Source organism: Haliotis rufescens, unplaced genomic scaffold, assembly GCF_023055435.1.
Source record: "Haliotis rufescens isolate VD_foot unplaced genomic scaffold, xgHalRufe1.0.p SCAF_70, whole genome shotgun sequence".
NCBI classification, from domain to species: Eukaryota; Metazoa; Mollusca; class Gastropoda; order Lepetellida; family Haliotidae; genus Haliotis; species Haliotis rufescens.
The window spans coordinates 43,946-61,027 of NW_025964362.1; the positions used below are offsets into that span (position 1 = coordinate 43,946).

The 17,082-nt window shown below is 42.7% G+C and overlaps 1 protein-coding gene across 3 annotated transcripts in view; it reads right to left on the reverse strand.

The window, feature by feature from the left end:
- LOC124135651 overlaps positions 1-17,082 on the reverse strand; it is a 114,855-nt gene that overhangs the window by 19,313 nt on the left and 78,460 nt on the right. For all 3 annotated transcript variants that reach the window (XR_007219212.1, XR_007219213.1, XR_007219214.1), the window contains one exon: positions 14,868-14,909. The gene's annotated coding sequence lies outside the window, so the exon portion shown is untranslated. The remainder of the gene's footprint in view (positions 1-14,867; positions 14,910-17,082) is intronic.

Genomic DNA, 17,082 nt, shown 5'->3' on the forward strand with positions numbered 1-17,082 from the left:
GCAACAAATGTTTCGACGGATAAGTGTATATACAGAGTTGTCGCCCCTGATATTAATCAGAAATGTTGAATTGACCAAAACGCATAACGTACTGAACATATCTCGTCTGTCCAAGAGAAGTAATAGTTTCGGTTTCAGTTGCAAAACACTAAAACCTTTTCACACAGGACCCGTGAAGATCCGTGGTAGGATAGGTCTTCAGATACCCATACTTACTGTAAAAGGCGACTATGCTTGTCGTAAGAGGCGACTAACGGGATCGGGTCGTCAGGCTCGCTGACTTGGTTGATGCATGTCATCGTATCCCAGATGCGTGGATCGATTCTCATCATTACGTCGGGTGTTTACCATATTTATTCGGAGAGAATTTGGAGTTAACGAAATTGGTAAAACTGGACGTAACTCCCCACAGAGAGGTATGACACTACTCGGAGTTCCATTCATGTCAGTGAGTGAGTGAGTGAGTGAGTGAGTGAGTTTGATTTTACGCCGCTTTTAGCAATATTCCAGCAATATCACGACGGGGGACACCAGAAATGGGATTCACACATTGTACCCTTGTCGGGAATCGAACCCGGGTCTTCGGCGTGACGAGCGAACGCTTTAACCGCTAGGCTACCCGACCGACACCCCCCCACCCCCCACCCCCACCCCCCATTCATATCAGACAATGTACGTACATGTTATGATCACATGCAGATGGAATATAGTAAACAACTTTACCATCGTGATCCAATGTTGCAGTTGGTGGATACTATATCCTTATATATCCTATATATACGACAGGCAAAGTATGAAACATCCGACCATATATGTCCTGAAACCGTTGGTAACAGTTAAACCTACTGTGGTTTGACATTTGATCTCACTGTAGAGTAGATACCTCTTACGTTTGTTTTAAGTGTGAAACAGAACGCTTTAGTGAAAAGTAAACAAATGAAACGCATGTGGAAATAGTTTTTCACGGTTCAGGACATTTTCTCAATTTATGAAATATGTGTTCCTCAATGTGTACACTCTTCAAAAATGAAACAGATGAAAGACACGCAATATCTGGAATGGACTGTGTAGGGCGAATCTTCACATCTCAATAGCCTGTGGTAGACACGCAATATCTGGAATGGACTGTGTAGGGCGAATCTTCGCATCTCAATAGCCTGTGGTAGACACGCAATATCTGGAATGGACTGTGTATGGCGAATCTTCACATCTCAATAGCCTGTGGTAGACACGCAATATCTGGAATGGACTGCGTAGGACGAATCTTCACATCTCAATAGCCTGTGGTAGACACGCAATATCTGGAATGGACTGTGTAGGGCGAATCTTCACATCTCAATAGCCTGTGGTAGACACGCAATATCTGGAATGGACTGTGTAGGGCGAATCTTCACATCTCAATAGCCTGTGGTAGACACGCAATATCTGGAATGGACTGTGTAGGGCGAATCTTCACATCTCAATAGCCTGTGGTAGACACGCAATATCTGGAATGGACTGTGTAGGGCGAATCTTCACATCTCAATAGCCTGTGGTAGACACGCAATATCTGGAATGGACTGCGTAGGGCGAATCTTCACATCTCAATAGCCTGTGGTAGACACGCAATATCTGGAATGGACTGTGTAGGGCGAATCTTCACATCTCAATAGCCTGTGGTAGACACGCAATATCTGGAATGGACTGCGTAGGGCGAATCTTCACATCTCAATAGCCTGTGGTAGACGTACTAGCTTCCCACGGGGTGCTCTGGGTAGGAGAGTGGAATATAGCATGACCATACAACACAAACCTCAAGGGTTGGTGGTCGGTGATGAGAAACAGGTATAACTTGCATGAGTCATGGTTCGTTCAGAACATAGCAACATGTCAACTTCCTAGTAACTATAATAACATACTAATACTGGGTGGGGCGAACTAAAAACGCGGAAGTACTTGAACGGTGCTTGATATATGAATGTTGGTATTTCAATAAGGCCGACTTGGATTACAGTAAGCTTACACTGTGCGTGCTGTTGACACAGGGTAATGACCATGATCACATGTCCCAGTATCAGGTCATCTGACCACGGTTCTATTGTGGTTCTATAATCAGGGGGATTTTGTTGCGTGGCATGGACGCTACTTGAATGATCTTAAGCTGCTGTTGTTTGGCTACTGTTTGGCTACTGTTATGCTATTTGCATTGCAACCGGATACATGTTTGTGGTGCAACGCATGTGCTACCAATGCCACTATAGTGGTACACAGCAATATTCGAGCTATATGAAGGCGGTCTGTAAATAATCGAATCTGGATCAGACAATCCAGTGAGTGACATCATAAGCATCGATCCACGCAATTGGGATACGATGACATGCATCAACCAAGTCAGCGAGCCTGACCACCCTACCCCGTTAGTCGCCTCTTACGACTCATGCAAGTTATACCTGTAAGCAATATCAGGGCGGATAATCAGAAATTGGCTTAAAACAATTTACCCGTGTGGAGAATCGAGCCCGGGCCTTTTCCGTGACGAGCGAATACTGTAACCACAAGTCTACCCCGACACCCCCCCCCCCCCCCCCCCCCCCCGATGGAATGACTATCAAACACGAACAACATGTAACGTAACTATCTTATATGAACATATAAACAAATCTTATGTTAATATCCATAATTACCATTTATTACGAATTAATTACACTTTGAAAAATTCAGAATTGACGTCGGCAGTAGATATTAATATTTATTAAACTGAAGATAACGCACACACACCAGAAATCCGGCGTACCACTTAACCTGTCTCGACGTCAACTTTAAAACTCGAGTCATATAAGTGAACACAGGAAATTAGACTGGGGATTTCACATTGCGTGACTATGCGTGATCAAAAGCTTTGGGCTAAATCTATTTCACTTTCTGCAAGAAAAAAGTCGGAAAAAAATAAAATAATAATATAATTGCACATTCAAATATTTTGCAGATATTCACGATAAACATGGCCTGTCATGCAACGTCCTGCACTGCAGTTTACGGAACACCTCAAAGGGTACCGATCCAGGGTTGCCTAACAAGGCTTGGCAATTGACACCCTCCTCCGAAAGCATATGTCTTATACACAGAAACAAGTTACAAAAGTATAAATAATCAGTGGTAAAGGATATTTGAAATAATTTAGTTAAAAGTCGTGTCCATTTATGTCAATCGCTCCTTGACGAAAATCAATAGATCGGTCCCTCATCTTTTAATGCATCTCTAGGGAGAAGGCGGTAATACGTTGTGCACTTGTGCCCCTTTGTGTTTTTTGGACAATAAAATATGTTTAATTAAAACATGTATCTCTCCAATCATTCTCTACATCAATATACGTGAGCGTGACGAATGCAAAACTCCCCTTTAGTCTTGCTAGACGCTATTTTCAGTGTTGACGTGTTGACTTAGGATCAGGACATCTTTTTGTCACAGGAAACGGATACAGTGCTCCATTCAGTTACACTATTTATTATTAACACTACTGAGTCAGTGAGTTGGGTTTAACGCTGTTATGAACAATAGTCCAGTTATATCGTGTCAACTTGATGTTGGAGGAAAACTATAAGTGATGCAGGTGTCAGACGTTTGCCACTTTGGTGAAACCCACGAGTACGGGAATGGTACCATCAAACCCGGAAACATAATTAGGGCGAACCGGGATTCGAACCCATAGATTTCTGGCGTGCCTAAGGGACGCAACTCTGCACAGCGAAGGGCGGCCACTCTTGCCCTCTAACATTAATGAATACGTCCAGTGCCTAAGGAACCTTCAACGTCTCAGCCGTCGAAAGAAAAACATCATGTGTTCCGTAAACGATGTGGAGCATTCCAACTTTTCTTTTTGTTATTACGAATTGTCAAAATGACACACGAAGCTCATGAACCCGCCTGAACTTCCTCCTTTAAATATAGCCGAATATCACGTTTTGCATGCACACAGTGTTTATGAATTTGGTGTCAATGGGGCATTTATAGGGATCTTATGTACACTACGTGATGAAATGCCGATCTCTCATTTGACAAGAACTTAACACTGTACACTATACAATCTAGAGGCAAAAACGTAGTTGTCTCCAGTGTTAGAAAGCACGTTGCGCAGCGATTCATAAAGGTTCTGTAGAGTGAACTGAACTACACTTGACAAGCCCCAAGCTCCTCACGCCCCCTCACGATTCGTGCATACCTATAGTTAGACTAACGTCTAGTCACTGAAATGAACACATCTTACAGAAGAAAAACAGCTGTTTATTTATCTTAATGAAAATATAATAAAAGGAGCCCAGATACTCTCTCCCTGATACTGCAGTAATCTAGACTTGCCAAACATTATAGACTTGTATGGGCTGTACTGGGTATATTTGCATCAGGGTCCAGACTTAACTATCGTATCTCCACGCTGGGGTTGAAAATGACGAGGACGGGGACCAGAAACATCCTAAACTTTGCTTTGCCTTATCATTTACCAACTACATGTAAAAAGCGAGAAATATGGAATACTGTAAGGGGATTCCCTGGAGATAATTTCTGAAATTTAATTTCTTTTACATTTAAACATCAAATTTACTAGCAACAGCAAGATTCGAGAGAGCCAGAATGAGCTTTTCTAACAATGAAACACCGCTTTACATAAAAAGAAACGTTTCTCAAGTCTCGCTTTCAAGTTGGATGACACAAATTCAATATTACCCGTGTGTCGGCTTATCAAAATACCCAGCTTAAACAGCTTGGGAGGCTCACATGACAGAGGTGTTGGCATGACAACGAGAAGAATAAGCCCACACAAGACTTAAAGAAGCTAAGTTCGTTGAGGTTTTAATTTTAAACTAACCTAAACTCACGCTCATCAGGGAATCGTGTTTTGTTTCATGTACAGCTGGGATGCAGCTGATAACATATTTAACGTATTTAACCCCATGATGCCGAGTTATTTTTCTGACGCGCAATTTCATAAAATGTGAACGCTGAGCGAGAATTGCGCTCGCGCGGCAGTAGGTCCCCTCCGTAGAATATTGCATTTCCTATCTCATGGTGTCAATTTTACTGTAAATATTAAAAATGGTTTGAAAAAGAAAAAAGTGTTTTCCGAGAATTTGTCATGCTTAAAAACAGCAAATTACTGTACTGCAAAGTACTGAGGCGATTTTTTATTGAACAGCTTTACGGAAACTGTGAGCGAACAAAATACTGCCTAATATCTTTACGACACAAATTTTTAAAAAAATGTATGTGTATGCTCAATTAGAACGTTATACATTCGATACGAAAAATAGCTTTCTTTAAAATAAGAAAATCGATTTTCCTCTCTGACGTCAAAAGACGACAGTGAGGTGTACACACGTGATAAGAAAGGGGGCATAACTCAGCTACGCTTAGAAATAACGCACTGTAACTCCACTCACTTGGGACTCTACTGAGGAACCGAACTGCTGCAACACAAATATCAACATATACACCGTATACGTTTTGGTATTTTCACAAATCGTAAGAAATGATGACTACAAAATATTTTTACATATTTAACACACTGAAGTCATGAAATATGCAGGATGCCTCAAGGATACACAGTTAATCGCACGGGGTGATGTGTGGTACGAATATGTACATTCTTCAGATTTTTCGCATGGATGTATGCATGATTAAATGACATGGACAGAGTTGCCTCAGGCGCTGCGGTTGCCTGTGCTACGTTTCCAAGCGGCGTTAAACTTAAATCGGCGTGTCAGCTGCATGGAGAAAAGCCCGAAGTTCTTGCTGTAGGATTATATATACATACACAGTACGCTACGTCAAAAACGAACACATTTATAACGAAAAGGGAACTTATTTCTTTTGTTCCGACCACTTGCATCTATCTATCTATCTATCTATCTATCTATCTATCTATCTATCTATCTATATATTCATATAAAATATTTATCTTAATAAAATATAATAAAAAGGAGACCAGCGACTCTCTTCATATCCCGTTACTGCAGTAATCTTGTGTTGTCGACTATTATAGACTTGCACGGGCTATATTAGATATATATGTTTCATGGTCTGTGTGAGTGACTAGGTGTTTTCGTGAAGGTAATACAAACATAATGTTCCCATTTTGTAAAACCTATGGGCATGTGTATGGTGCTGTCAGACCAAGGAGCATAATTATAATCGAACCAGTTATCAGCGGATCCTGGCTCTACCAAGAGACGAAACTCTTCACAGTTACACATCCAATCATATTATTTGAACAAAATCAGGCTCCCAACATAGTATATATCTTAGATGGAGAATAATGACTGTGTATGGCACGTTTTCATTCTTAAACTTGAGACAGTAGTGAGTGAGTATGGTTTTGCGCCGCTTTAAGCAATATTCCAGCAATATCAGGGCGTTTGACACCAGAAATTTGCATTACATATTGTACCCATATCGGGAATCGAACCCAGGTCTTCGGCGTGACGAGCGAACGCTTTAAGCATTAGGCTACCCGACCGCCCCGATAGACAGCAGTGTGTTTGTTGGCTTGTGAGGTCGTTACAGCCGGTTGAGATAAGGAAGTTGTGTTCAGGGAGTGCTTAATGTTTCGACCGACAAATATGTAGACATCTTGACAAACACCGAGATAGGCAACCAGCTGTCATAGACGCCTAAAGCATACATGTTTAAGCGGCGTGTGTCCCCGAGTGTTCGCCATTTTAAATACCAGTGAGTGTGTATGGTTTTAAGCCGCATCCAGAAAAATTCAAGCAATTAAGACAGGAAACATCGAACATGTTCTACCCAGATCTTCTGCAGAACGAACGATTTCTTGAACCACTCGCCCCATCGCTACTTACACACTGGGTATAAACATAGGTCCGTTTCAAGATAAGTAAAATCAAATACACGAAAAGCATAATCACAACGTAAGACGTCATCATAGCACTGCCATATCTTTTATCCAAGTTAAGATCGGAATGACGAAAGTCTAACCACGTAATGGCTCCTTGGTATCTGCCCGGGCATAAACAAAAGTGTTTCCCAGGGTGCAACGCGAAAGATAACCCAGAAATGGAGTACGTGCAGATGTAAATTGTGAAATTAGTAAATAACCACACAAGTTTAATAAATAATTGATAAATTATATTAAAACACACAAGATTGGGTTAACAGTAATCGAAAGGCAATACAGTGGGTCAAATATGTGGCAGCAGCAATATAAACAGGCCCTATTACATACATGTACATGAATGTTAGTATACTCATGAATGTGAACAATTTGTCACAGTCGAATGTATTTACGCTAAAACGGAGCTAGGATTGTAAACAGAGGGAGGTCACTCTAAATAGCGAACTTTCATGTCCTCGGAGTCAGTATACTGTGTCTGAGTGGGCTATTCATGTTAAACTACGGCATGGTATCTCAGTGAGCTAGGACTATAAAATCGGCATCAGTCCGGACTAGTACAAGCAGCGACGTTAGACCCCATTTCACCTAACCTCACCTCAATCGTTAGTTCCGTATGATTAACACGCTATGGCTATTTGCGAAGTAGCGATAAAACTCTACAGCGTTATAATAAACAGTGACAAGGTGTTGACGCACACATATTATGATACTAAACATAATGCTCTTTTCCTTTTAAGAGGGGTAGCCTAGTGGTTACATCGTTCGCTCGTCACGCCGAAGACCTGGGTTCCATGCCGCACATGGGTACAATATGTAAAGCCCATTTCTGGTGACCCCCGCCGTGATATTGCTGAAATATTGCTAAAAGCGGCGTAAAACAATACTCATTCCTTTTAAGATTCACATTCATACGCTTCCACCTACCTGTATATCGAAGCTTGTGCCGTACAGTTTTGAATAAGAGAGCGTAGAGCGTCACAGTATAAACACATGAAGCATTCAATGCATGTAGGAAGTGGTTTGTTTACACTGAAATACCGTGAATCGTGTCTTCCTAGTTACATGCCTACAATGTAATATAAGCAATCTCTAGTGATCTAGAATATAATACATCACTCCATTATGTCAAATAGCGGACTTCCTCATTGATAGCATATATTAAATAATCAGGCAATAGGACACAGAGGGAAGTAGTATTCATGTGAACACTTGCCTTTGCATGTGTTTGTGATCGGTGCCGCTGATGAGACAGGATACGCACTTCTTTTCACGAACACCAGGAGTCATCACTAGATGATAGTGATTCAGTGAGTGAGTGAGTGGGTAGGGTTTTATGCCACTTTTAGCAACATTCAAGCGCTCAAGGGGGAGAGAACCGGAAATAGACTTCGCACATTGTACCCATATGGGAAATCGAACACGGTCCTTCGGCGTGACGAGCGAACTCTTTAACCACTGGGCTACCCCACCGCCCGATAGTGATTCAGAAAGGTCATCTCCCATTTGTCAGACACCCCATTTGTCAAGAGCTTTAAATAACAACTTATATGGTTGAGGGCACATCAGGTGTGTGATATATTCCTTTAAATCCAAATAAACTTGTCCTGTCGTCTACAACTGTCTGACAACTGGTACAAAAGAAAAACAAAATTTATACATATCAGTGTTTATGCTTGATTTATTATTGCTTTATACTTTGGAATCTATTTTGCAAGTACAAATCATACGCGCATTCTGATTAGTTTGTCGTATTTTCGCACATAACATTCATCTTTAGGGGACGAGTCTTCTTGCAGGTTACGGAAAGGGGCGAGTGGTGACGAATGTCCTTTCAGCAGAGAGTTATAATGATTATTGGGAGGGTTTTGTGGACTTTGCTCCACAGCCCTAGAGGAAGTGGACATAGAGACCGACCATTTGATATTTCGAATCTCACCCGGAACCACGTACGTGTAGTGATATAGAATTACGGATGTGGCTTTGACTCTTTGGAATATCTCAGACATACCACTTCAACAAGGGGACAACAATACTTACTTACTTACAGTGTGTATTGTGAGGTTGTTCCCGGTACTGGACAGCTTCGCCCGAACGCAACGGTCCCCAACAGTAGTGTGTGGCTGCACGTAGTATCGAACCCGGGATTTCCGCGTGACGAGCGAAAGCTCTACCCACTTGGCTACATGTACCCTGCTGCATCGTATGAAGGGAATACAGGAACTCTTATCAAGGACAGAATTGTGTACTTTCCATAATATTATATGATATTTACCAAGGTATGTGACAATGAATCGTCTAACACAGGGAATACACATACGCGCTTCATTCACACTTGATGAGGGTCTTGTCAGTCATCCAATTGGGTTTAACGTCGCTGTGATCACTGTTTCATTCTAATCAGGGCGTGTTAGCTTGACGTGGGCGGAACCCTGAGTGGTGTCGTGGACATTTACCACTGATGTGGGAATGGTAAGGTGAAAAAGGGAGGTTGTGTGGCTGCTTGTACTAGTCCGGACTAATTCCGGTTTTATAGAGCTAGCCCACTGAGATACCATGCTGCAGTTTAACATGAATAACCCACTCAGAAACAGTATACTGACTCCGAGCCGACCAGTCCTATCTTTCGCCCCCCAATGCCGAGCGCCAGCCAGGGTAACAACAAGTACCATCTTTTAACGTCTTTTGGGATGACGCGGCCGGGAATCGAACCCCGACCTTCCACTCTCCAGGCAGACGCTCTTTTCACTACACCACGGATGCGGTTACCCCTTAAGTTAAGCCAACAAGTACAATATGGCGCTGACATACCAAGGATCGCGGTTAGGAAGTCATTATAGTTGAAGGACTTCATGGCCGCGTCATCGTCGTGTCAAGATAAATGTAATGTACACTGATATGCTGTAAGGGTCTTTTCGCCATTGACACCTACCCATTCTCACATCGTCTTCCTGGTTATACAGAGGTACATGGTCTTGTGTTTATAAAGCTGGAGGGGCGGTCGGGTAGCCTAGTGGTTAAAGCGTTCGCTCGTCACGCCGAAGACCCGGGTTCGATTCCCGACATGGGTACAGTGTGTGAAGCCCATTTCTGGTGTCCCCGCCGTGATATTGCTGTAATATGGCTAAAAGCGGCGTAAAACCATACTCACTCACTCACTCACTATAGAGTTTGAAATAAACACAGACTAAATTTCAATTAAAATGCAAATCTCCTGATCATGTTTCCGACAGTGGGTTTCTCCTTAACATTTGGCTTGGATCTGGGCTGTGAATGAAGATGTATATCCTAACTATGACATTCAGTATTGTACCAGTATAAAACTTGCTGTGTAGAATAGAGGGGATGGCGCGTGTAAGTTCTTGTGCCTTCACATTTACAGTTACATTAAAAAGCAATATGGGCCCACTTGGTTGAGTCATTGTGAGTGGAATACAGACAGTACAATGATTACTGGGCAGTAAAATGAGTAAATGAGCCCTCGACATTTATGTTTACTTTACACGGCAATAACACTTCCCTCCGTTGGACAAAATGAAAAATAGAAACACAAAAATATAATTGTACAGGTTCTTAAAAGCCAAAAACATGTTTGTAGGAATTAGCTGTGAACAGCAATGGGAAAATGGATTGTGTAGGCTTTGACATTGCCATCTTAATCTACCTCGACATTGTAAATATTCTCATAAACGGAATCGTCTCAGAAGAATATCTTTGGTAGAGTTCATATCATCTGCTTTTAAAACAGCGAAATGATCCTTATCAGATGATAAGGGCACGAAAATAGGTAAAACTTAATCGTTACCTTTCTAAATTGCCTTGTTTGGGCAAAGGATGACACTTGCCCCAGGTCAATCCGACTCTACCGTAACACTCGTTAGCACGGACCATTGCTTCAAATTTCAATCACTGGTTTGCCTGTTCCTTTCTCGACTACGGCCTAACGAAATACGGCAGGAATGTTGCTGACAGAGCGTTAAACAAATCCATTCAACCACTAAATAGTCTCTCTGTCTAAAATTTCAATAATGTAGCTTTCAATCACTGGTTTGCCTGGTCCAGACTCGACTACAGACAACCGAAATACGGTAGGAACCTTGCTGACATAGCGTTAAACAACATTCACTCACCCACTAAATAGTCTCTCTATATACACTTTCAATATTCAAAGAAAACAAATGTTGATTTTTTGTTTGTGTGTTGTTTGACGCCGCACTCCATTCCAGCCAAAAGACGGCGGTCTGTAAATAATCGAGTCTGGAACAGACAATCCAGTGATTGATCATCGATACACGCAATTGGGATGCAATGACATGCATCAACCAAGTCAGCGAGCCTGACCACCCGATCCCGTTAGTCGCTTCTTACGAGAAGCACAGTCGCCTTTTACAGCAAGCAGGGGTTGCTGAAGACCTATTCTACCCCGGATCTTCACGGACTGTTGATTTTGCAATTCTCAATAATCACCCTCGGATAAAAACAACAACACATGCTCACATGCTCTGTTGGAGCATCACACACCCAGCTGACACATTGTGTGAGTTGCCTCCACATCATTTTCTCAGAGATTACGTATGACCTTTTGAACAATAAAGATAAACACCACATAGCGTGTCCAAGCCCAACTGAACTTACACATAAATACAGTCGTGACAAACTTACATCAATCCGATGAGAAAACGTATATTTTGGAAGTTGACAAGGAAGTTTAACGGTCATAACAGAGTCGTTAGACTTTACTTTGATTCTTTTCGAGAGTGACTACCGCCCTTACCACTTTTAAGATAAAGTGTTTAATACTTTATGCACTGTTCACACAACAGCATCCTTCGTGGTGGGTTGTCTGGTACTTGAAGCGTTGTGAAAAAACCCATTGTTGTTGTTTCCCAGCATATCACTACACAGACACACACAAAAACCCCATGTCACCACAGTTTGTTTTGAAAGAAAAACATAATTATCAAGAACCTTGTAATATGAGAGTCGTAAGGTCACTGGTGGCAACGCAGCAATAAAAACAGGAAATTCGTCAGGTAAGGAAGATGTCACGCGCTGAGATGGAGCTCTCTAACGAGGCGACTCTCCAATACATAGACTTGTCAACATGGGCGCAAGATGACCTCCTATCACATTATGTATAATTATCAAACATCCACGTGGCCCGTAAGCTGTACAACAACCGCAAACCAAACCATGGGCGCAAGTAAGCCTCATTTTGCCCCACGCTCGTCCTAAAAATTAATCCTAATACTTGTCACTTGTTCAAGATGACTCCAACATGGGCGGATCCTGGCATAAAAGGGGAGACAACCTTGCTGACACACACATGATCATAAATGGGGATGAATCTGGATCTCGAAGCCATGATCACAGAGTCCTGGCATGCCTAAGGGACTTAACTCTTCATAGCGAATTGTGGCGTCTAAACCCACTGTGCACCTCTGCCTGTAGAGAAGGTATCCGGGACATGTCTAAGACCTGTGGAGTGGTGGACGTAACACACTACATATATTTAAAGAAAGGAAACACTTCAAGCATGAGACCACTGTAGTCGGTACTTCCACACGTCTGTTACACCTGTATACTACACATCGGTGATTTTATACTTCTTTAGACTTTTTTTGTAAGAGCAATTACAACGACTGTGACCCACCGGGACAAAAGCGACCTTATGGGTGCCAGGATACAATTGTTCTGTGACGTCATAAAGTAAGACGCATGACGTCAACGTACTTCCGTAAAAATCGCCACGTGTGCGGACTGTACACAAATATGGTATTTTTCACTCTTTAGTTCGTAATGTAATAAAAAAAAATATGTCAAAACATTTCAGCAAACATGTCGACTTTCAAGTACTCATTAAAACTGCAATCAATACATACATAGTTAAACCTCTGAAAATGTCGTAGAAACACCTGGAATCGGGGGTCTGGGGGAGCGGGGATCTGTGGGAGTGGCGTCTGGGGGTCTGGGGGAGCGGGGGTCTGGGGGAGTTGGGGTCTGGGGATCGGTGGTCTGGGGGATTGGGGGTCTGGGGGAGTGGGGGATCTGGGAGATAGGGGTTCTGGGGGAGCGGGGTTCTGGGGGAGTGGGGGTCTGGGGGAGAGGGGTCTGGGGGAGCCGGAGTCTGTGGGAGTGGCGTCTGGGGGTCTGGCGTCTGGGGAAGGGGGGTCTGGGGGAGTGGGGGTCTGGGGGAGCGGGAGTCTGTGGGAGTGGCGTCTGGGGGTCTGGCGTCTGGGGGAGTGGGGGCCTGGGGAGTGGGGGAGCGGGGGTCTGGGGAATGGGGGTTTGGGGGTCTGGGGGAGTCGGGGTCTGGGGGAGGGGGGTCTGGGGGAGTGGGGGTCTGGGGGAGTAGGGGTCTGGGGGAGCGGGGGTCTGTGGGAGTGGGGGTCTTGGATATTGTGTGGAAACTGGAATATCTTGCAGCTACAGCTGCAAAAACAGAATTTTAATTAAAACTAAGAGCCTAATATAATATATATTTTTCTATAAAAGGTCATAATACCCTGCCCCACCGGTCGCACGCGTCACAAAGGCAAGTCACATGAAACATACACGGGATCATATGGTACAAATCAAAGAAGAATTGCATCGTACATCGTGTATGTCACTGATGCGTCAAATATAGAAATGTCTGCAATAAAACATTTTTAAAGCGTTGCTAGGCCTTGAATGATGTAACACTGATCAAGAAATTCTACATGTCAATATTTATACACCCAGGATTTATGTAAACAGTGAATAGAGTTGTTGACGATTCTGGCGTCACTGAATGTCGACTATTCATGTCATGCTGTCTTCAACCAACAGCAACATTTCACATAAAAAGATGATTATGTGCACGACAGCATCCTTGATGAGATATTGCCTGTGCTATGTCTGAAGATGACACACTCCATCTCGAGGAAAACAGTTATCTTCATTCGTGACTACTCTGATCATTCGACTCAGGAGCCGCAAAGTAGCAGGTGCGTTCCTCAGACGGGCAAGCTAGAAACCTGAGGTCCAATCAGCACCATGATCGTTTCACCATATACATGCTTCACTCCAAACTGACACACAGCGATGTGACTGGAATACTGCTCAAAGCGGTGTTAAATCCCACTCCACCACTTGCTGTGAAGGAAGCCCATTGTCACACGTGGTTTAATGGCGGAAGAGGAAGTAACTTATGTTAGTGTCTTATTCGCGCAGGATAAGATAATGTGCTAAACTAATTCGAAATAGATTTTTAAATACCATACTTTTCATTTTTGTCAGAAATATAACATAATGCTCTTTTCCTTTTAAGAGGGGTAGCCTAGTGGTTAAATCGTTAGCTCGTCACGCCGAAGACCCGGGTTCGATTCCCCACATGGGTACAATGTGTGAAGCCCATTTCCGGTGTCCCTCGCCGTGATATTGCTGGAATATTGGTAAAGGCGGCGTAAAACCATACTCACTCACTCACTCACTCAAGTTACGTCCTTTAAACGTGCTAGGATCCTTTTATGGAGGTTCTATGTTTGTGAGTGTGTCTGCACGATACGCTGTGTTATTGGTTATCATCAAAATGGTAAACGTTTAAGACCTACATGAGTTCGCTCCCAAACCATCCCCAAGACACACACACGCCATTAGACATCATACGCCTGATTTCTCAAAACATATGAAGGCATTATACACATACGTCACGCATGTGATGATGGGGTTTTAAGAAACCTAAAACACTTCATTCGGTCTTAATTCGCAATAACATAAGGGTTACATCGTAATTACGGGATAGTTAAGTCGGAGTGGTTGTATAATTACAATTAAGTGCTTTTGTCACAATGTACAAGTGGCACTCGTCGGCTAGCTCAATACAAGTGAAGTGTTGGCTGTGTTTCGCTTGGTCTAACAGTACACATCCAATCTTTCTCCAGTTAACTGTTGAATATGGATGCATGTTTCAGAATTAAAAAAAAAAACAGACTCGGAAATAAGGGGAAACAATGGTACTTACCCACAGCCGAGCCGGGTTCTCACGAACCTCTGAGGGAATTATCTGAAATATAAATAAATCTGTAATTACTCTTCAAGAAAGCTCATAACACCGAATCAAATGTGTAACTGTTCAGAACAGTTCATAATACCTGACCCTAAGCTAGTGTGTTATCTCAAATCCAAAATCAAAAATGGAAAAATCAAAACATTATTAATTGCTATCACTTGACACGAAGTCGTTCATTCTAAAATGTAAATCTTGAATTGGTTTATTATACAGCACCATGAATAGTTGCGATACCGATTGTTTGGCCAATAGTAATATACATGTTGAACATCTATCTCAACAAAAATCAGTTTTTTATGCAACAAAGGGAGTGAGTGAGTACGGTTTAACGCTGCTTTGAACAGTATTTCAGCTACACCCAACCTGTCAACTTGATGTGGGAGGAAAGTCTGAAGAGATGCTGGTTTTATATGCCCGAGCACGGGCATGGTGCTTAATAAACCTGGAGTGAGTGAGTTGGGTTTTTACGCCGCTTTTAACAGTATTCCAGTTATATCGCGGCGTGTCAGCTTAATGTGGGAGGAAAGCCTGAAGTGATGCAGGTCTCAGACGTTTACCACTTCGGTGAAACCCACGAGCACGGGTATGGTGCTGACAAACCTAGAAACATAATCGGGGCGAACCGGGATTCGAACCCACAATCATAGGTTTCTGGCGTGCCCAAGGGACGCAACTCTGCACAGCGAATCACGGCGCCTTAGACGACTGGGCCACCCGTGCCCCCAAATAAACCTGGAAACGTAATCAGGGAGAATCTGGGAGTTGAACCCGCATCATTGGTTTCTGGGAGACCAAAGTGGCGCAACTCCGTGCAGCGTATTTTACGCGTTAGGCGACAGTGCCACCTGTGCTATGAACTTGTGCCTGAAGACATTTGCAACCTTTTCCCTTTAACTAAAGTGTTTTGGCGTGAACAATAAAACTTCCCGGTTCGCCAGAGTTAGTCCTTAGTAAAACACATATCACGCCGAGTATAATGCTCAGTATATATAAAGAAGTTCGTCGAATGCCTTTTATGTGAACGTGCTATGTATCAAGGAAGTCATATTAGAGTGAACAGTAACATAGACGTCAGTAGGCTTTCATTCCCATAAGAAGGTTTCCCCAACGTCATATAAGTTAGGTTGAAATGCGTATTGTAATGTAAACTGTTAAAGGCACCCAGCATTGAAACAGATAATAATAACCAGAGGTGGTCATTGTGATTTGAAACCTCTGAGTGATCAATCAGTATCGTTCTTGTTCCAAATTCATGGTATTATTATAACAGTTAACAATAAAACTTATACAACAAGGGGCACGGGTGGCCAAGTCGTCTAAAGCGCCCCCAGCTTAAATAAACAGACCTGGGTATGAACCTTCGGCAAGCCGCTCACCGTCACCAAATAAACCAAACTTTTAAATAACAACTGTAGATAACAGCTACATAAAAAGGAGATAGGATTAAGAGATCAAGATATCGCCATGTTACATGACGTAATTTCAAGATTTTTCTCCCCACTGCTTTTGTTATAGTGACCGTTTACAGGAAAATCTTTTTGTTTGCTAACACCGCACGCTGAAATATTCCAGCTATCTCACCTTACCGTCCAGCAGAAATATTTGTAAAATAATTCCGTGCACATACTCGTGTATCAACGAATTGTTTGGAAAACATGTCAGCGCTCTTGCAGGATGATGCATAGAGGGAGAGTCCCACTAATGTCGGGCGGGCGTTTCCAGACAGAAACGAAGACAGTGATCCTGACAGGAAGTACATTGTACACGGTTTTACTTGTTAGTTCCCACGAAGTAGAAGTTCTGAAGGGTGTGAACACAAAGTGGCTTAACCGCAGGGGAACGTCTTCAAGGTCAGATGATGTCAAGACACCAAGTGTGATTATAGGCACAAGGGTGGTGTTAAAAAGCGAAGTGGTAGAATAATTAACTGTATCTTACCCGTGAAGAGAGCACCCGTTTAATAACAACACATCTTAAATAATAGACTAAGTGTTTAATGACGTGCGGACGGGATTATTTTTTTATCAGCTGGTCATTGGAATGGCGACGCCGGTAGGACTGTGCAACTTAAGTCTGAAACGTCTACTCTACGCTTTAATGGATACTCCACTCCCGATTGACACTAGTACAATATTTCATAAAACACCAGAGCTGCTTAGACACACTA